The sequence below is a fragment of the Lissotriton vulgaris genome, chromosome 12 (assembly GCF_964263255.1).
Source record: "Lissotriton vulgaris chromosome 12, aLisVul1.2, whole genome shotgun sequence".
Classification (NCBI taxonomy): domain Eukaryota; kingdom Metazoa; phylum Chordata; class Amphibia; order Caudata; family Salamandridae; genus Lissotriton; species Lissotriton vulgaris.
The window spans coordinates 693,132,909-693,154,873 of NC_141700.1; the positions used below are offsets into that span (position 1 = coordinate 693,132,909).

At 47.6% G+C, this 21,965-nt stretch overlaps 1 long non-coding RNA gene across 1 annotated transcript; it reads right to left on the bottom strand.

Annotated features, from left to right (window-relative positions):
• Positions 1-5,386: 5,386 nt before the first annotated feature.
• LOC147678010 (uncharacterized) lies at positions 5,387-10,480 on the bottom strand. The gene is made up of 3 exons (XR_015302579.1): positions 10,248-10,480; positions 6,398-6,474; positions 5,387-5,494 (listed from the first exon to the last, which is right to left on the bottom strand). It is a non-coding gene; the product is annotated as an uncharacterized LOC147678010 (long non-coding RNA).
• Between the last annotated feature and the right edge of the window lie 11,485 nt (positions 10,481-21,965).

Genomic DNA, 21,965 nt, shown 5'->3' on the forward strand with positions numbered 1-21,965 from the left:
CGGAACCAGTCCAAAACCAACAGAACCGAACAGCCCCGACAGAAGGGAAACGACCCAGACAGGGCCCACAAGACCCCCAAGCGCCCCACAGGGGCGACGACAGGCCAAAGCAGAGTCGCCGACCACGGCCACTCCCCAAGGACGGAAGGCCAAGAGGACACCAGAGGACACGAACCGGGGACCAAGAACCGGAACACAGGCCGCCACAGTGCGCGCAGCAGGCCAGGCAGTCACCCGACCAAGCCCACGCAGGGGGCAAACGCAAAAGGCAAGACCCGAAACCGAAGACCAGCAACGGGCCCAGAGAGAGGACCGGACAGGATAACCAACCCCAGGAGCAAAGACCCCGAAGGGAAGGACCGGACAAGGCGGGGAAACAAACACAGCAGACCCGGAAAAACAACCAGGCAACAGACCCCTGGCAACATGCAAGGAAGTCAGGAGCACCAAGAAGCCGGAAAGACGCTCACCGCACTCGCAGAGGGGCCACAGACAACCCCAGAAGAGCCCCAGCAGGAGGGAACCTCCCCACCAAAAGGAGGCCAGCACCACGGGAACAACACCCAGAGCAGAACACCAGGTCCAAAAGGCCCACAAACACCAAGCACAGGTCAGCCAAGAGGAGGACCAACGGGAAGCCCGCAAGCCACCGCCAACAAGACCGGAACCCACAACACAGCGGAATCCAGGGGCACAACCACCAGGCAGCAGGCACAAACCCCGCACAGAACCCAGGGGAAGGGCCAAAAACCCCAACGGGCACGGAGCCACCGGAAGGAACCTCCACCGAGCGCAACACAGCCCGGACTGGAGAGGAAAACAAAGAGCCCAAGGCCAACGAGGAGCAGCAGCAACCCCCGAGCACAGACCCAGGGAGCCCGCACAGGAAAGGCCAGAGCAGCGAAAAAGCCGGGAAGGGGAAGTCGTGAGAAAACCAAGGACGAAGTAAGAAACCAGCAAAGCAGAGCAGCCAGCACACAGGTCACCCACCAAGGCAGAGAGCCGACAGACCCAGCACCCAGACCCCAGCCCACAGAAACAGGACCCAGGCAACCAAGGACAAGGACCAGAAACAGGACCCATCCAATCGAGGCAGAGGATCAAGCCACTGGAACGACCACAGAGCCAACACCCTCAGAACCGCAGAGACCCCCGAAAGGGCACCAGGGCAAGCCCCAACGACACAACAGTCGCCAGCAAGAGGACCCCCGGGAGAGAAGCAGGAACCAGAACCCGAACCCTAACCGACCCCAGCCAAGCCCAGAACAGGCCGGTGACCGAAGCCACCACAAGCGGAGCCGGAAGAGCCAGCGAACACCCATCCAGAAGGCAACAGAGGCCGAGCCACCAGGAGAGCACCCCCGGGGACGGACCGACAAGGGCAGCAGGGACAACAGACCCCGGAGACCAACCCAACAGGAGCCAGACGGACAGGCAGAGAAGAAGAAAACGAGCCCAGGAAACCAGAAACATCACAGAAGCCAGGTGCCCCAGCACCCGCAGCCACAGGACCGCCCGAGGAGCCCCGGGACAAAAAGGCCCAAACCCACGAAGGAAGAGAGACCAGGCACCCGGACAAAGGAACGGGGCTGAGCACAGTCCGAAGTCGGCACCCCGACAAACCCCAGGCCCAGAGAGGGGATCAGCAAAGACACACCCCGGGCCACCAAAAACCCAATCACCAGAAGAACCACAAAGGACCTCCCGAACAGACCGAGCAAAAAGACACCCCAGCCGTAAGTAGCAAGAGGCCGACCAGAAAAGGAAGAGGGAACACCCCAGCCGTATGAAGGAGAGCCACGAGAGCAACCGGACATGCCGGAAGACCCAGGTTGAAGGCCCGAGGCCGAAGGGAAGGAATCCCAGGGCACGCCAAAAACCACCAGGCAGAGCCTGCGGAAAAGCCGCCCGAAAGGCCAACACACGGAAGGGAACCGGCCGAAGCCAGGAGCAGACCCCCAGGAGAACCGGAACAGGCACAAAGCGGCCGGACACCCCAGCCCCAGCAAAAAAACAGGCCGAAGCCAGGAGCAGACCCCCAGGAGAACCGGAACAGGCACAAAGCCGCCGGACACCCCAGCCCCAGCAATAAAACGGAGCGGGCCCCAAACCCGAGCCCCACCGACAGGAACCCAGCAGAGGGAACAAAAGGCAAGCAAACAGGACACCCAGTCCAGGAGAGCCACCCAGCAGGAACCGGAGACGGGCACCGGCAGAGGAACCCTCAACGAACCGGAGGAACCGGCACCAAGCCGACCCAGCACCCATGAACCCCCGCACTCAGGACCCCGTCAACAGAAACGTCCCGCAGCCACATAGGAGGAAATGCCAAAGACGACCACCCACTGACAGGGAATCGACCAGACAGCAGAGACAGGAACCCAACAGGGCACAGCACCCAGAAAAGGAGGCAGTAAGCCAGGGCGAACAAAAGGCCAAAACCACGATCACCCGAAAGCCAGAGGAGACACCCACAGCGGGGAGAACGGAAAAGGCCCCAGCGCAAGGCACGCGGGAAAGGCAGGACGCCCCATCCCAGGCAAGGCAAACAGAGGGCCCAAGGCGGCAACACCCAGCCACCACGAGCCGCCGACGCCAACTCCATGAAACCCCACAACAATGAGGGCACAGAAGAAGCAGAGAACAGGCCAACCAGCGCAACAGCAGCAGCCAAGCAGAACATCAGACCCACCAAGCAGCACGGCCAGGACAGAGTCCGGCAGCACAACGGGAGGAAAGGGGCGACCCCCACCAAGAAGCAAAGCCACTGGCGGAAGAGAGGGAAGAGTAGCACAGAAGCGAAACCCAGACACCAACCGAGCGCGTAAAGAAACCTGAAAACCCTCCAGGACCAACACAGCGCAGAAGGAACACGGAGGACAGAGGAGAGACCGCCACGGCACGTCACACAGGCAACCGACAAGCAACCGCCAGCCGGGCAGGCCACCGTGGACAGAGCAGCAAGGACAAGGCGCACAACAGTGGGAACAGCATGGGAAAATACCACGCACGGGCAACGCATGCCACACCCACAGCACCACACCGGGCATGAAGGTCAAGCCCAACCAGAAGGGCCGGGAACAGCAAAGAAAGAACCCCACAGTTCCAGCCCGGCAGGAAAAGAGCAAAGCCCCCCCATCCCCTGACCAGCGCAGGAGTCCAGCGAAAAATCCATGACAAGAACCCAGAGCCCGATGCGACGCCAAAGGCGGCAGAAGGACCCCCCAAATCCCAGGAACCAGCCCCGAACAGGAGCCGCAGGACAAAGATGGGAGGGCACAGAAGCCACACGCCGAACCCCAGAACACTGGACAGAGCAGCCCCACTCAAGTCAAGCAACAGAAGCAGACACGAGAGGCAGAACACCCCCCACGGAGCCCATGCGGCCAGGGCACCCCAGGGGGACCGGAGAACCAGCAGCAGGGAAGAGGCAGCAGGCTCCAACAACCCCCAGCGACCCAGCGGCAGACAAGCGCCAAGGGCTCAAGGAAACATGGAGCAGTGGCCGGAGCCGCACCCCAGGCAGCGAGAGCCCGTGTCACCAAAGGCACGAGAACAGCCGCCAAGCCAAAGCACCAAGGGCCGCACCGCAGGGCAAGAGAACCGCCTAAGCAGGAATAAAATAGGAAAAACGGGTCGAAACCCGCCCTACCTGGCCTCCGGGAAGACAGCATACCGGGAGGAGGCAGCCGCACAGCCCGACCCGGAAACGCAGCCCCAGCCACAGGAGGACCGCCGGACACCGCCGAGGATTCCCGAGCCACCGCTCCGCCCCCATACCACGAGGGAGACGAGGAGAGGAGGCACAGCCAGGAGAACGCTGCAGAGGGCACCGCCGTAGCAGAGAACCAGACCGAAGACTCCCCGGCACCGCCACAGAGAGGAGCTGAAAAGGTAAGTCTCACTAGGGAGACAGAAAAAAACAGGTAGAGGTGGGGGCGGGCAGAGTTTTTATGCTGGGGGTGGGTCTGGGTGGGAGGCGGAGCCTCAATTGTGCTGAAGGAAGGCGAGGGAGGGACGGGAGGTAATGTGTCTTAGGACTCTGTCAGATGCTCAAGCTTTTTGGTGCAATGAAGGCTGAGGAGGAGCGCCGCAAAGCACTAGCTGTCTCTGAAACAAGCCTTTATATTTAGCAGTGTGGACTGGTCACCTACGCATAGGTGAACGAGGTTGTTGAAACAGCCTTTTGGTTTCTCGCCTCCTGTCTGAGACGTGTCTGCAGAGAGAGCAATCTCTCTCCCACTCCTTCCAAATCTAAAGTTTACAAAGTCTTTTGGGAAATGACTAAAGGTACTTGACTGGGCCCGATGTACTTTCGTCTCTCTTTGGGCGAATTAGGTGTCTGTCAAAATATTTGCAAGCTATTTTGAGGATATTGCCAAATTATGGTGCTCTAGTCTGTGCATACTAGGGATAAATTATATGTGTTTTGTTTATTTTACAGTATTCTGGATATTTTAAGACAGTTGTGTGTCCAAACGCAAAGCTTCGGGCCCCCGTGCTGATGTTTAATTCTGCTTTTGAGCAACAGATCTCAGAGAAAATATGAAAGTGGTCAGGCTTCTTTGCCTATCTGTGAAGCGATGCTCCCCCTTCAGACCTTGGTGGTGGGAGAGCATGGCTGGGCTTGCTGGTACCCCTACCTCCGTCACGGTGTGCACCGGAGGCTGAATGTGGTTGTACTCTCCTGAATCCAGATCAGAGGGATCACACTAACCAAATAACAAGACAGAAGGGGTGAGGGACAGGAGAGGAGCATCAGGCACAAGCGGAGTCGGAGAGGCTGCAACGTACTTAAGTTCTGCCGCTGGGAAAAGCAGAAAAAACAATAAATAACTAAACTCTGGTGAAAGAATAGGGATGGTTAGAAACAGCAAACAATACATTGCTGGGCAAAAAGGGAATGGGAGGAGGTAGTAGAAATAAATAGTACCTGCATCAAAGCGGCTACTAATTTAGAGGAATTGATCTTCAGTTGAGCTGTGCTCTTCAGCTAGTGATGCATCGGGTGCACGAACAAATTAGGAAGTAGCAAAGAAGAGCAATGCTGGAGTCAACCTATCTTAAGCAGCAGGCGGGATCAAAGTCCTTTTACTGAATACAGTATGTCTTGCAGGCAGAGCCAACAGCTGAAGGGGGCAGAGCCAAAGCCCACTTTCTATTTGCTAATCTTTCAAACATATGGTGCTTAAACTACAAGTAACATGAGAATTTTTAGACAGATAAAGCGGTCTGTAACAGTACTTAATAATGCATATTCTCAAAAAAAAATGTGAAAACACACATTCCTTAAAACAGAAACTCAATCTTTCAGTCGGCTCCTCCAGCCAAGCACTTGTATGGCTGAGGATTTTAGCGATTTATAAATAATCCTAATTCAAACCGAAAAATTAGATTCTTTAATTCTGTTTTTAACACTTCAATTATCAGTCTTTTGAGAAAAACGTCTTTTGTTTTCAGGGAGCACAAATCCAGTCTGCATTGGTTTCACGCTCTGCAAAAGAAACATATTTTTTCATTTTATTAAATGGTTTAGATAGTGAGATTTTATATCAGAAATTAGACACATTACATGAATAGACTACTCAAATGCTGTTTTTTGGTCAATCACGAAAAAGCTACCAATATTAGATGGCATGAGAAGACAGATGACAACCATGGATTTAGCATTGCCATCAAATTAAATTAATACAGTTCATAGCGTAGGTCATGAAACAAGACGGTTAAATAATGCAACACTTTTTAAATTTCTCGCTGTAATGAAGTATAAAAGTAGCAGTCCTGATAAACTTACACATGGACCACAAAACAATTTACAAGTGACTGCCGTTCCCTGACTGGTTTGGTAACACTGGAAGAGCAAACGGGTAGTGTAACTTCATGTGATAGGCCAATTTTCAAAGGAGGAAAAAATTGCAGGGTATACACTCCTAAACCTACCACTTAAAATGGTTAAGAATAGCACAACAGAAAAATGGAAAATGGCGAAATCCTAAACAATCAAGATGGTTGTCTGACCTTGGAAAATAAGGGGCTTGACAGTTTACAGTCTTGGACAGAATGAAAAATACCAATGCAGCTGGATCTACTTGGGAATCTTGGCAATTGTAAAATTACACGACTTGGATAACTGGCCCCAAAGACAGAAGTTGGGCCGGGCATGGGATTGACATATCCATATGGTGGTAGCATAACAATTCAATTAGTTGCTGCTGTGATCTGAGCGAATCTGGTAAAGCGAGTACAGTCATTCATCCTTCCGTGGTTGGTAAATTGAACACTTAAATTCTCTAATGGTCACATCTTTTATCTGCAGCCGTTATAGCCTGAAAGAAATATGATGTGAATTACTATACAAGTTATTTTGTAAATGATCTTGAGGCAAAATCACACTTACGATGTTTAAGTATGTCTGACACTGAACCGATTTACCCAGCTTTTTCTGACTGTCTTCAAGAGACTGGAGACAGATTCCTAAAAAAAAGGGAAAAGTGATAGTGAAGAATTGCAGGTTGCAATGATGCTGGTGAAGATGAAATAGTGGAGAGCAGGTGATGATGAATGGGGTGGGGTTCTGGGAGGGGGTAACAGTTAAAAATGTAAATTTGCAGGAGGGTTATTCAATTGTTTTCTATCGCTGTACCCAGATGATGGTGGATCCCTGGGTGCTGCTAGTGTCATGGAATTTCAAACAGCAAGATTTCAAATGACATCCTTAATAGCAATTTTACTGAAAATTAGGTAAGAGGCCATGGCCTACTCCTCTTTCTGTGAAAAAAAACTATAGAGGGTGACACAAGGCTATTGCTGCACCAAAGATACAATAATATATACTGCGAAGTTGGGAGGGCTGCTCGACATTTTACAGGACAGATTTCATATTCACTTTTTTTATTGGCATATTCATAAATCGTTCCTAGGTACACGTAAGGTGCAGAATTTGTCAACAGCATACACGGATTACTGTCCTGCTTTTGTGCAAATACTGACAACATTCAGGATACATCAGCAAATATGCACAGCCAACACACACCAGAAATCAAATAGGATCAAAACCTGAACCAGTTGCCTCCTCTAGGCCGTTCATGACTAGATCATAATAAAACTCTTGTATGTAGAGTTAGAGCAAGAAGAATAAATCAGAACATTTATATTGCACGGACTACGAGGTCCACTAGGTCAAGCAGGCTCAAAATGTCTGCTAGACCGTGCCAGACAGGTTTATAGAAGTGTTCCTTTGGGGTGACTGAATGTCAAATTTGGGTGTTGATGGCCATTAAGAATGGGATCCCAGTACATTATCATTGCAGGCCTGTTTTTGATTCCGGTAAGGCAAGAGTTGCCAAGTCTGGGGCAGAACAATATCTCCTATTTATGGCAATATGTTGGTTGACGAGGGCCATGGCCAGGTCTATGAACTTGGTGGTGGATTTATGAACCTAGGCTCTTGTCATCAGCCCTAGAAAACAATTATGGGGTGGCCTGACCTTTTTTCTGCGTCCACTCCTACAATTGGGTAGTAAAATCATCCTACCAGCGCCCTATAACCCTGCAGTACCATACCATGTGTCGAAAGATGGTCCTACCTTATTTGCAACATGGACATGAAATGAGCATCTGGGGGCACATAACTTAACGACGCGCAGGCATGTTCTAAGGAGAAATTTAAATTGGATGAGCTTGAGGCAGGCATTTATCGAACTGTGTCGTACATACTGCAGGGCCCTGAGTTCATTCAGCTTCTGTGAGTCACCCAAATCTTCCTACTATTTATCTCTCAGCGAGGTCAAGGTTTTCAGTTTGGTGGCTCTTACAGCCTTGTAGGCTAGTGTGAAGAAATGTCTACAATTTCCCAATGTCCACAACGTCTGCATGAGCTCATCAATTGGCAACTCCTCCCCATGTGTCACGGCTCTGGTCAGAGTAGCATGTATTAACAACTGTCCACGAGGGAAGATCATGTATTTGCTTTAATTTGTCAAAGGTCATAAGGTGTCCGGAGGCATACAACCATTCCCAGGATGCTTGTTTCCAGTCCAGGGAGGTCTTCACCTGGCAGTTTAGGCTTGACTGTTCCCATGGGGAGCAGGTTCAAGACTGATTTGCATATGGCTGTGTCCAAACTGGAATGGCATGGTGAGCAGAACAACATTATGGATTTAGGCCAAGATCTCTGTACTGGAGGTGAATGTTTGACATTGTTCAGCATTCCGTCCATCAATTGTTCTTTTTGCATTTGTCAATACGAATGGGACGGGTATACCCACAAGTGGGCTCGATGCTCATCATGCCACTGGAGTCAAACTAGCCTGGCTGAAATTGGTAAATACACATAATCTTTCCCAGGATGCACGCTTTTGGTCCAGCTGGGACAAGGCCTGGCAATTCAGGCTGGACTGTTCTTATGGGTAGTACGGTCAATACTGATTTGCATATGGCTGGGTCCAAACTGGAATGGCATGGTGAGCAAAACAAACAATGGATTTAGGTCTAGATCTCTTTACTGGGGGTGAATGTTTGATACTGTTCAGCATTCTCTCCATCAATTGTTCTTTTTGCATTTGTTACCCCGCATGGGACTGGCATGCCCAGATGTGGGTCCTGTGCTCACCATGCCACTGGAGTCAAGCTAGCCTGACTGATGAGGGGTGATACCCCAAAAGCGGTCCCCGGATGCTTGTTTCTGTCCAGGGAGGACCTTGCCTGGTACTTTGGCCTCGACTGTTCCAATGGGAGCAGCATCAAGACTGATTTGCATACGGCTGGGTCCAAACTGTAATAGCATGGTGAGCAAAAAAAACTATGGATTTAGACCCAGATCCCTGTACTGTAGGTGAATGTTTAACATTGTTTAGCATTCCATCCTTCGACTCATCTTTTTGCAGTGTTCTTCCACAAGGCACTGTAAGGACAACATTATTTATCTGTCACTAGACGTCAGGCACTGTCTTTTTTGGTGGTTGGACGCCAAGAATCTATTCAAGGGGGTATGATTGCAGCCAGACTCCATGTTGGTTCTAGCTATGGATACAAGCAAGCTTGGTTGAGGAGTGACTCTTCTATACAAGAATCTATTCAAGGGGGTATGATTGCAGCCAGACTCCATGTTGGTTCTAGCTATGGATACAAGCAAGTTTGGTTGAGGAGTGACTCTTCTATACAAGACCTTCAGGTCAAGTGGTCTTTCCTGGAGAATTGTAAATCATTGAACTGGAAAGAGCTAATATATCACTTTTCCTAGCTTTTTTTTTTAATTCAAATCTTTTTTTATTGAGGAATAGAGATGAAAAGAAAGACAATACAATAAATCTTCCAAGGTACAAATTGATAAAATGTTGGCACAATGACACTTACAATAATCAAAGTCAGGTCAGAGAGAGAAAAGAGAAGAAAAGGGGGAGAGAGAAAGAGAGGAAACAAGAGAGAGAAGAGAAAGAGAAGAGAAGAGAAAGGACAGGCGTATCCATAGGGGCAATAGTAGTCGGTTTACCCAGACCTGGTTCTTTGTACACGCAACAGGAAATACACAATGAGCATACACAGTCAAACACCCAAATTCTACATAGAGTCTACGTAAGCAAGCTGGCCGTGGAATGTGTTAGTCAAGATGGACTACACAGTGGTGGTTTCTTACATCGATCATCAAGGGAGCATGCATTCCAGATCTCGTAATGCCATTGCAGCCCAGTTGGGCACTTTTTCAGATAACTTGATAAATGCGTCAGCGGTTTAAATCAGGAGTTTTCCAACCTCGCAGTAGGTCACATTATCCATAAGGATTTTTGAAGTCGTTTTGGGAAACTTTTCTGGATCTGTTTGCAAAGCAAGACAATGCTCAACTTAACAGGTTCTGATCCAGTTTTCAAGAAGAAGGAGTCTGGGGAGTGGAGGTGTTGGTGATGAAGTGGCTGAAGCATCTAATCATCGCCTTCCCATTCATTCAGAGGGTTCTCTTCAAACTACAGCAGTGGTAGGGGACCTGGTTCTGGTTGTGCTATACTGGTTGTGATTTTATAATATCAAAGCTTCCACGTGTTTAAGAAATGCGCTTTTCTGAATTTTGAAGAGACTTTATCATATTTTACCTGATGTTTGTTGTATGATTAATATACCAAACGTTGTCAGTGATCGGCTACTGCACTGGCCATAGGAACCAAGATAGAACATTGGCTCGCCTCGCCTTGTTAATTTGTTGACTCACCCACCTCCATCGTGCCCATCGCCACTTCTTAAACTTCAAAACGTACCAAGTTTAACATTAACTGCGCTTAATGTCTCCAGCAGACTGTGCACCTCCTCGGACTTCAGTTTCCCCGCCATGGTAACGCCCACTGTAGCCCTGCGAGAACAGCGAGAACGGACTACAGCTGGAGCAGTCCAACATAGAAGAAGGACGACTCAACTTTATCATCCCATGAGTTGACCGAAGTAAAACCACGGAAGTAAGACTAATCAGAAATCATGGATATAAAAAAAGCAAGTGTATTCAAAAGCTAACCTTGTGGCTCAGCGGATAGAGCACCGCCTGCTCAAAATGAAATGCTCATGTTTTACCTACGTCTTCTATATATATTAAATGACGGAGTTCCCCGTTTTTGTCCTTCAACTTCCGCCCTCGGGACACTGTAGGCTCTGACTGGCCTATATTTTCGCTGCTCTCATTGGATGCAGGTCTGGCAGGACGTAGTTTGGGAGGCCAAATCCGATTGGCTTTAGTTCTGCTCGCTTGTAGTGCTGCTCTGTGTGGGCATGGACCAGCTGATTTCGACATTTCTGACTCCCAGTTCCAACTTCACACTTTCAAAAGTGCTTCAGTGTAACCGAGTGTCCCGTATGTTTTTGTGCAGTTTTTATGTAGCGCGAACTCGATCGGAAGGTACTTGGGTGCTTTACATGAAGTTACATTACACAAGGACACATTTATTTTTTGTAGCCACGGGGAGATTAAGTGATTTGTTGCACAGAATTACAGGATGTTGTGCCTATGTGAGACTTGGACCACCTGGTTCCCCAGCTTCAAAGTTGGCAGCTCTGGCCCGGCTTATGCTCATCCTCTCCCCGTTACGGAACACTCATAGACAACATATTCAACAAGCATTGGCATAGCCAATAGATCGCGCCTTTCGGACTTTGTAAGTGTTGAGAGCTATTGGCTTTGGCAATGTCTTGAAGCTATGTTGCATTAAAAGGCTAGACTACACAACCCGAGGAAAATCCGGAACGGCAAAATTCGCTTCACTGCCACGTTCCTGTAACACTTAAAAAAATCAAGGTTCTCGAAAGTTTGCAAATAAAAAGGCAGAAGGAGCAGGTGTATGACAACAGAGCATTGCTATTCTACCTGAGAAACCTTGCAGGGCGTATGCTTTCTATTTGACCTCTTCCTTCCCTGTGCTTAAGCCTCCTCCCCCTTCATCTGATGAAAGCACTTAGGCGCTACATCAATAAACGAGAACCTGCAAATCCTAATGACTTAACAAATACAGCTAGGTATAACAGTGTAAAAAGCAATATTTCATAAAGTGCAAAGCAGTGCTGGAACAACAGCTAAATAGCAGAACAGCACTTAGCACTGCATTTTAATCAAAGTTAAAAAAATAAAAGTACAACATATAGCACATAAAATGATATAAACGTGAAACAGTCACCTGATTTTATTAACCCTTAGCACACTTCTAATATACCATTTTCTCCAGGCTGTTCACTGGCTTCGATACGCAGCTCCCCCTTTTCATCACCCAGTGACACTGTAAACTAGTTTCCTTGAAGCACTACATAATAAAATAGACCTGCACCCCTGCGGTTCTTAATGAACAGGACACTGCTGAAGAGAGAAACGGACATCTCCAAGTCGAAGATTTACCATCAGCTGTGAGGGAGGGGTCTTTCAGTCTTTTGTTGGTTAGTAGAAGGAATCCTGGTGTAAATCAACACAATCATGAACAAGTACAACGCACGCCACAGGTTAGGCCGAGGGGGCAATTAGACTGCAGGCTTGGGGGGGCTGCGGCCGTCTGACAGAGCAGCCTATGAGACGCCGGCGGGCCTGGCGCAGGGTTACTCACATTTTACGCGCCGCCTCTGAAAGGCCGGTAAAGCCGAGGTCTTGAATCGGCTCTGAAAGTGGAGGGTAAATTTACAAGCTGGTAGGAATGGGTAGCAGCAGTTGGTTCACACCTACGTCTCCGAGGGACTGGCGGTCTTGGGAAGGCCAGCGTGGTCCGCTCCGTTCAGAGCAACAGAAGTACGGTGTGAGGAAAATATTGGGAAACATCCTTTACAACGCAACTTTTACCACGCAGTGCCTTTACGACGCAACTATTACAACGCAAACCATTACAACGCATTGCACTGGGGGGCGCTCTAGGATAGGGAATAGATTTAATTTACTATCCAACACCTTCCCTAGTGTCCACGGGGACTGGAGTTGGAATAGTAAATTAAACTATTCACTATCCAGCACCCCAAAGCGATAGGCGTTGTAAAGGTTTGTGTTGTAATACTTACGTTGTAAAAGCATGCGTGGTAAAAGCATGCGTTGTAATGTCATACCTCCGAAAATATGTATTGTTACTGAAAAGCACGAATTGACATGCACTTAATTGTCCATCTGAACTGTAAGAAACTTCATATTGATGAAGTGCATGTTAATTTTAATTTTCATTAACAATAATACCCATTTCCTTCAAGGCGCAAAGATAGCATCTTCGTTGGATTAAATAACTTGAACACTATGCTATTGACTCAAACTCACTAACATCGGAAACACGGTGGAGACAATTGAGTCTATATGACTGCAGGATTTCTTATTTAAAAAAACTGCAGCTGTTTGTTGTTTTTAATAAAATAATACACTGACCTGGATAAGAACAACGAACTAAGTAAAAAAACTGTTTCTCATAGTAATTTAAAATAGGAAAAAAACACCACTAAAAGCACAGTACAGTTCAAAGGAAAAGCATTCAAGCTCGAACACGACTTCCATCATACACGGTTGTGGTAGAGGTCTAGAGAACTGTTAATTTGGTTTTATCTTAATATCGTGCTTGCCACATGGAAAGAACAATTTCTGTTGCATGATGTTTGTCCGATCAAAACCAATTGTACCTGCACGCCTGTAAGTTTCATGGCTTCGGTGGTGGGCATCGGGTGTTCAGAGACAGACCCCACGGAATGCCCAGAACCCTAGTCTGTAAACCTTTCTGCCCACCCTTCATGAAAACGTCTGCAGACTAAACTTGGAGGGTATCTATGGGGCCCTCGAGCGCACGGTACCTTAGAAGCTAGCCTTGCACTTTTATCCGCTGTACCCGTTATTGTATGGGCTTACTGTGGCTGCAAGGGAGCGTGGAGCGCCTTGGGACACTATCACGACCCCCTTATACCAGTACACATTGCCTCCCACCAGGGCTTTAAATGGAAGTGTAGAAGTGCACGTACTCACTATCCTGAGTACCTTTTTGTTCCTGGGAAGTGTCGGCACTCTCCCATTAAATGTATTGCAGCCGTACTAAGAAGTTCAGTTCGCTTCTTTTCAAATTAAAAAAGCTTAAGTACTCAGTACCTGCCTATTTAAGGTACTGTCTCCCTCCACATATGTGGCGTTTTGAATTCTATGGCAGGACGGAGGCTCTGATTATGCTATCTCATTTCTTTACTGAGAAAAAACAGCAGCCAATAAGAATACAGTAAAGAAAAACCAAACACTACATTTCCCATGAGTACCACTGATAACCATAGAGGCTACCCACTATAAAAGGTGCCATAGAGGACAACACTTCCTCTTTCTTTGTCCATAAACAGTTCAACATTAAGATTAAAGTCCCAATTGAAACCAAAGGATCCATGAAGGAGATCACGAGGACCAGATCACCGGAAGGCAGAACGAAGAAGCTGAAGATTTTCCATGCAAACCACAATCCTCAGGCAACGGGGAACATGAAGGCAGGACCTCATTTAGGATCTGAACCTGAAAAGCAAAGCAGAGCCGTAATACACCACACCCACAATGGTTAAAGTGCATAGAAACCAAAATAGGGAGGGAAAAAAACATTGCCTAAAACCTGATGAAACAGCATACAACACTTGCATACAAAGCAAATTGCAATGAACAATAGAAATGCAGATATAAAACAAGGGTGGGATAATCCTCGCCTCCTGTCCTTAATAGAATTGAAAATTCTTGGCACGAATGTTAGAACATTTTTTATTCTAAGGCAGGACGGAGGCTCCAATTATGCTTGTTCAAAGCTTAGACACCACAACAGAAGCAACATCCACAATAGGTTTGAAATAGAAGGATTTAAACACAGACTCCGAAGATCAATCAGCTGGCTTCATGATATCACGGAGACTGACACCCAAAGAAAAAGCTTTAGAGGCCATAGCACTCCGTGCAGAATGTGCACCAAAGAGGGAAACGTCAATGCCAGCCTCCAGCATTAGCCAACGCACCCATCTCGCCAACGTAGCAGGAGTCACAGGTTTGAAAGGCTTTTGTAAAGCAATCAGCAGTTGACCATGTAAATCACGTGCCAGAGATGGCATCTAACAGTAGCAGGACTTTTTAGCTGAGTTCCTGGCCACGTAAAGGGACAGTACAGTGACTATTCAGCTGTGCTACTGTACCTATAAAGGGACAGTGACTTTTCAGCTGGGTTCTAAACAGAGTGAAATAGCATATGTGTTACTCAGTATGGCCATTTCTGCCCGATATACACAATGAGCAGAATTGATAGCTTTTATTTAATGTTTTGCCATCACGCCCCCATTTAAGTGTGTCATTTGGCAATTGGCCCCAAACCGTTTTGAGGAGCCAGTGTATGTGTCACAAACACAGGGAAACATTTGGGCACGTTTTCGTATCTGTCTGTATTTCAGACTCTGGTGATGTGGCAGATGTGCCGGTGATATATGGCAGAGACAAGAACACAACTCACTGTTCTTAAGAGACATTACAAAGTGCACAATGAAGGCGTGATGGAAGATAACGGCGTCCTGAGGGAGAGCAGCCATCTCCTCCGCTGATCCAATGGGTGCAGCTGTGACTGCAGGCAGGATTAAGGTGGGGGCACAAAAGTTAGGAGGGGTTTTAAACAAACTGAAGTGGAGGTACCAGGCTCCCTCCACCAGTGAACATGCAGAAAGGAGCAGCCTTTGTTTACCTGGCTCAGTTTCTTCTCACTTCGCCGCTACCCCTTCCTTCTTAACTTCTGTCTGGAGCATGATGTGGAGCTGACAAGGAGAGGCGGACAGTTGCAAGTTGTGCGAGAGGTCTGCTGCAACAATCGTGAATAGCGGCAAAGTCTACAGGTAGAGAAGTTGGTGTGTGGCGTCAACCTTGCTGACACCTTGGCAGTGCTTTCCAGGATCCCACCTCTCCCGTAGCCCCAAATGAACTGCCCACATTTCATTGTAGTGATAAGAATGGATGCTCCATTTAAATGGCTGATAGAGAGCAGCCGGAGCAGAACTGGAGGAAGGCATGTGGACCCGGAAGGGGGATTGCCAGTGAAAGCGGAAGTGGGACACAAAAAGCAATGCTTACATAGGGTATTATTAAACCACTATTTTGTGTGATATAAGTATACCCACAATCCTTTACACTACAGGGAAAACTTGTTTTATGTTCAGTTCATTAAGTTTACAGTTTTTACTTATAGAGAAATTCACACCAGCCCGCATACTCTTCCACATTGTGTCTTTTTTACAAAACGCAACCTAATATTCCTAAGAAAATAAAGAGGAAGCCTTGTGTAGAAACCAATGAATTAATAAAAAGTCTCTATTGTGCATTTCCTACTCCCAATGAACGATGTGGTGCTGTGGCTATACATAATACGCATGGCCCGTGTGCGTCAAAACTGTGAGGCTTCTCCTATCGCTAACCCGTTACCATTCAATAACTAAGTAGTCCTCAAAGGAACTGACAAGCAAGTAGAGCGTATGTAAACTGTACTTAGTCGGTGCTGCCTTCGCAGAAAACAGAAATGATGTATGGGATCGCCAACCAACCATCAGCCAGATAAGAACAGCAATGCTAGAATTCACCTATGGCAAGCAGCAGGACAAATTACCCTCGATATTGTAATTACTTTAGGTCTTGCGACAGCGCATGCGCTGTCTAGGCTCAACCTAAAAATCACCATAACTTGATGCAGTCGACCCGCAAAGAACAGGAGGCAACGCCTATGTCCTCCTTAATCTCCAAAGGGACTTTTTGTTGCACACGCAAGAGCAGGGAGCAAGTAATATTGACTGTTTCCTTGCCTTTTTCCTCCCTGTTTCTCCAGTCTTGGGAGTTTCTGATTTTGAAAGCAGCTTCGGGCACAGTCACTTTTAAACAGCCCTGAAACCTAGCAATGCGAGCCACAACAAAGTAAATTATTGTCCAGGCAAAACGTACCTGACAGAACAACTTTTGTGCAACATGCTGTGTGTTTTGTCCCATGACCGGCAGCAACCATTAAAAAATGCAAGGATATAGAATACACGCATAGAGACTTCATAGTTAGTAAAAAAGCTAGCAGCAAATGCACCAAAACAGAACCCATCTTTAGGAAGGAGGAAACAAACCTTCTTCACACAAGTAAGACTTGTGTGATGTCCTCCGTGCCTGCTACCTACTTCAACGGGAGTTGGAGCTACGAGGCGCTATAAAGAAAAGCATCCCCCTCAGAGAACAGCCGTCTTCTTGAACGCAGCCAGCCTGGCAGCAACCAGAGTTGAGGCAGTGCCATGTGTGCTGCAGAGGCGCGGACGGCGAGGGCTGCAAACATAGGACAAGCCCTCACCCAAAGTAAACAAGCACAAACACGAGCGCCTCGCAAGGTGGGGGTGAGAAGAGAGGGGCAGGCGCGATTCACTCGCCGGAGCGATAATTGCTGCCAGATGTTGGCGCGCGCTCCTGCGAGTGAATCTCCTGATGTGCACGCGTTTTCATTGAAGGCTATGGAGCGCTTTCACGTGCTTGGCTGAAAGGCCAAAGCGACGGGAAAAGGTATTTTTGCCTTGTAGCGCATGCACGCTGCGAAGGCTGAGACCTAAAAAGCTGGGAACATTTGGATGTCTTAGTGAAGAGACAAAAGGGAGGAAGGGGTTGTGAGATGGGTTACAACCTTTTTAAGAAAATAATACCGGCCATTTGTTGTTTTAAGAGTCTGCAAAGGCCTGAACTTGATACTAAATAGGACTGTGAAGAAAATCGGATGTATTTACTGTAATAATTAGTTAGAGATGGGTAGCACAACTTTAGAACACATTTAAAAGTGCTTTCTGTTTATATTAGCTGTTAAAGGTAGGTACATATACATTGAATTTAAGTGTAATTATAATGGACATTCGACGACTATAAGTGGCTCTTTCTGGCAAGCAAAATCAAGCAATGAAGATGAGGGAAACACATAAATATCAGAATTTCTTGCCCGGTTGCTACACACCAACTCCAGCTGAGCTATGTCACCACTCCAGGGCTCTCTGGTGGCAGCTGCTGGTCAACATTATCCATCGAAGTAATGCCATCACTAGCAGAGAAGGTTGCCACCTAGCTGGTTTTCTAATGGCACCACCAGTATTTTAACACCTTTGGTGCTCATGACGAGCTGGTCTCGTCATAATGGCTCCGCTCTGCCAACGCTCAATAAATTCCCCGCCTGTGCGGGCCAATTAAACAGTGGGCGGTGTCATAACGAGACTAGCTCAGCAGGGGAGATTACCCTCGCAGCGAAGGGGTTGATGTCCTGGTTGTTGCAAAAATGTACAAAATCACCTAAAGTCGGTATTTTGAGCCTTTAACTGTATATACTTCTAACAGCAACTGTAAGTAGAAAGCACATTTAAACGTGTCACAGAACTGGGTAATGATCCATAACAAAATAATTAAAGTGAGATTGAATGAAAAGTTGTGTTACAAAGGAATACATACGATTTTGTTTGAAATCGTTTTTAGTATCTCAAACGGGCCTTTGTAGACTATTAAAACACCAACAAATGGTCACCCTGTTTCTCTTGAAAATATGGCAGCCCTACTGGTAGACTTGCGCAGCCCAGCACTCGTGCACCCGCGATAGCCCAGACCCACTGTACATTTTGCGAGGTGAGCGCAGGCTTACTCGAAAGTTGTTGACACAATCCAGTGTCAGCAACCTAATTAATAAATCATAGTCAGGCCCACAAATGTGAAATATCTGGGGTGAGGAGTTTGGGAGAGAAGGGTGCAGTCAAGACACTGACCACTTACTTTGCATGAAGAAGGCCACTATTGTGAAAAAGGCCACCATTGAAACAGGTGCGCATCACAACAATTAACCTGGCAACTGCCTTCCAAAACGAAAACCTCCTTATACGTCCATTAAACTACCATTTCGGCCCACTCAACCCTGTGCACCTTCTCAAACAAAACCCCCCCAAAAAATAACGCATGCCCCCATTAAAAACCCCTCTCCAGCAGCCGAATAAAGGGACAGGAGGGCGGGAAAAACTTTTCTCACTCTCCATGCCACCAACCACCAGGTCATCAAACCTAAAATGCCGACAGGGAGCCCAAATGATGTTCCCTAAATACCCTTGGCCATTTTTAGGCCTGTGTAGGGACAGCCAAAACTATTTTAAAATGGCAGTCCTCTGGACTGCACTGCCCTTCCAAACGGCCCAGGTGGCAGACCTCCCTACAGTTGGCTACCCCCCTTGGGAGAGTGGGGTGCAGCCAAGACAATGACTATTTACTTTGTGTGAAAAAGGCGGCTTTATTGAAACACCTGGCAACTGCCTTCCAAAACTAAAAGCTCACTATACATCCATTAAACTACCATTTTGCCCCCACCCCACGACCCCCCAACATACCCACCCTGCACGTAACACATTTATTACCAGCATTACAATGCATTGCATTTCAACCTTACCAACCCTACGTTCTATGACTGCAAATATGAAACTGTAAATAACCAAACAACCTAAACTGTACCTTGAACTACATGCCTAACCTTTCCTTGCACATGGTTCACTAACTGCCAATGCCAACCAAACTTCTGTCTACTCCTGGCAAACATTGCATGGCCCTGCCACCCAGAAAAAGGGGGTGGGCCAACACAATCTTTTTCTACCCCACTAAGCCGCTTCGTGAGCCGTCAGTTGCCTACCACTGCCATTCAGGGTCCTTATAGGGTCCTTTTCCGCAGCTCCCTAATTTCCAGCAAATAGAAATCCTTATCCATCCTATACAAGTGTACCTTGTAGTCCCTGAAAAATGACACCATGTCAGACCTTATATCCAAATGGCAGATCCTGCCAAATGCAATTTTCCTATTAAATGGGCCCTCTCAAAATTCCCCTTCCAGGTGATTTAAGAAAAACTATCATTAAAACCCAAATTCATTCTAAAATAGCTTTTCTAAGACTGGACCTGCACCCATTTCACAAACACGTGGCCCACCAACCATATGACCACCTCTGCCCCCTGACCGGCCACAGAACCTGAAAGAAACAAGCAGTACATTTTACATAGGAACCCCCACCACGTGCACAACCTCCCTCAAACCCCGCACATAGCAACAGTAACAATCCGAGAACCAACAGCCAAGCCACTTGATTTCATCCTGCATCCTGCCCCTGCTGCTTGCTTCCTATGGTGTGCCAATACGAAAAGAGTGTATATCATAATCCGTTACTCCCAAGCACTATAGTGCATTCTGCGATAGCGCTAGTAATAGATATGCTGTGTCCCATTTGCCCGATTGATAGCGAAATACCAGCCCCACTGCGGCTCCACTAACCGTAACCACTGATAAGCCCACCACACTGGGCAGTGGCATTGTGCCTCCACCGGGTCCATATTAACCTTTCTACACTGATACCGCTGATCCATGTTTCAACTACTATGCCATGTCTCCAGCCTGCTCTCCCACCTGTTAACATCCTCCCAGCATGCCCCACCCGGAATTTTCCTACCCAGCTACTTTGACACCCGAAATGCCCCAAAGAACATCAACAACCTCAACGTGGAGAAAAGGCAAGTCTCCCATTGATGCCTGCATACCTCCGGCAATGTTGCACAAACTTTGCACAATAGATGCCAGAATATCGGTGTCTGCGCTTGTTCGCCAGGCAATGCTCCCATGCCCAACCATCTAGTATTCTGTGCCATGATTCACATGCAAATGGAGTATAGCTCTAAAATAATTTCCCATGCAGGCAATTCCAGGTAGTTTCCCATCAATGGTCACCCTCGAAAGACCTCTCTCAGTAATGTCTAAAATATGCTGTATGGCATTCTCTGCCTACAACCACATTTTGACCCGATGCCGGCTTCCAGAGGGCAGAAACTCCTTCCAGGCAAGAACTTACGTGACCCGTGTTGGCTCTGCTAGTGCCCCCACAATGGCTAACCGAAGCCTTGAAAGGAGGATGCCTTCTGGGAGCTCGAGCCCCACCTTCAAAGGATGGCAATCGAACACCGAGAATATTATTTCTGATGGTGTTTGATTGCTGATCCTCTGAAGGCGGGGCTTGAGCTCCTAGAAGGCTTCCTCCTAGTGAGTCTTCCACTAGTGCAGGGTCGAGCTCCATGATACGTCTCTGCATGCGCGGCTCCTGCACTCTGTGTGCACTGCGGTAGACGCTTGAGCAGCCGGATTATAACGTCAGCAAGAGGGAGCCATTCCGTACTGCAGCCCTGGATCCGGTAGATGGTATTTACAGTGCTCGGAGGGCGGAGTGGAGCTCCATGGAATTCTACGGAGTTTTCATGCACCTCTTTGGATTTCCACATAGTGCAACTGAGCATGCTCGGCCAACCCTTAGTCACAATTGGAGAAGTGTGGCTCAATGATTAGAGCGACAGACCCTGATGCAGAGGTCTCGCCTGGGACCAGGGTTCAATTTCCCACCTCGGTGGGTCTTGGGCTCAAAAATTCCCGGACCTGATAATTCTTGCCTCGGTGCCTATTCCAATCATGGAGTCCCACTCTGCAACTCTGGGCAATAGCTTGCTTAATCTCCACAACGGCCCCCACAACGCTAAGGATGCCTGGCCTCCACCCTGGGGGTGCCCAGGAGTGGACGCCTCACAGGGAAAGCCAGGATGGTTTCCACAGCGGTATTCGTACAAGCGCCTTGAGACCCTTGCGGGTGAGTAGTGCGCTATACAAGTATCAATTTACATTTAATTTATTTACAATTCACATAGCGCAGCAGCATTCCTGAATCCAAGTTAATATACATTTATAGAACCTAAAAACTTTGGTATGGATTACTTCATTTTGTGAATGGAATAAAAATTCACGTGCCATCTCAGCTGATTTGATATTATTCTTTAAGAACATTGACCTTAAGAGGTGACGATGCCACAGAGAAAATGCAGAGCAAACAATGAGTATATGATTAATGTCCTGGATCCCTAAGTTTACACAAGTTACAGTCTTTCCCGGTTTTTCCAGAATAGGTCCAGCTTGCTGTTAGCTCATTTAGCTGAAGGATATTCATTCGAAATTGTGTCCAAAATCGGCGGAGACCATGGTTCAAATTCCAGGTCAAGTGCTGCTGAGCTACCTTGGGGTGGCAGGATGACATTACCACGTCCAGCCTTTTCTTTGACATACAGGAAATAACATCTGGCTGATAACTAGTGCAGCAAGAGGCATCCTTTAGGCAGCTTTTAAACTGAATGGCAGAGAGGGAAGCCAGAGTTTCTTTCTGCAATTCAAGATAGCTTAGTGCCAAGTTATAATCCGGGGCAAATGTATATTTTCCCAGTTCTGAGCAAACCATTTCATGATTCATAAAATCCCTCATAGAGTCCTTTTCACTGTTCTTGAGCTGAAAGCCCCATCGAATCACATTGGCCAACCCTTGCATGTAGGACCTTTTCCAACCAAATTCCAGCCTGGAGTAGAAAAAGCAAATTAAAATTACACAGTTTACATGAAATATGCCCTTCCATTTTCTCTAAGTAGTCTAATTTTGTTATATTT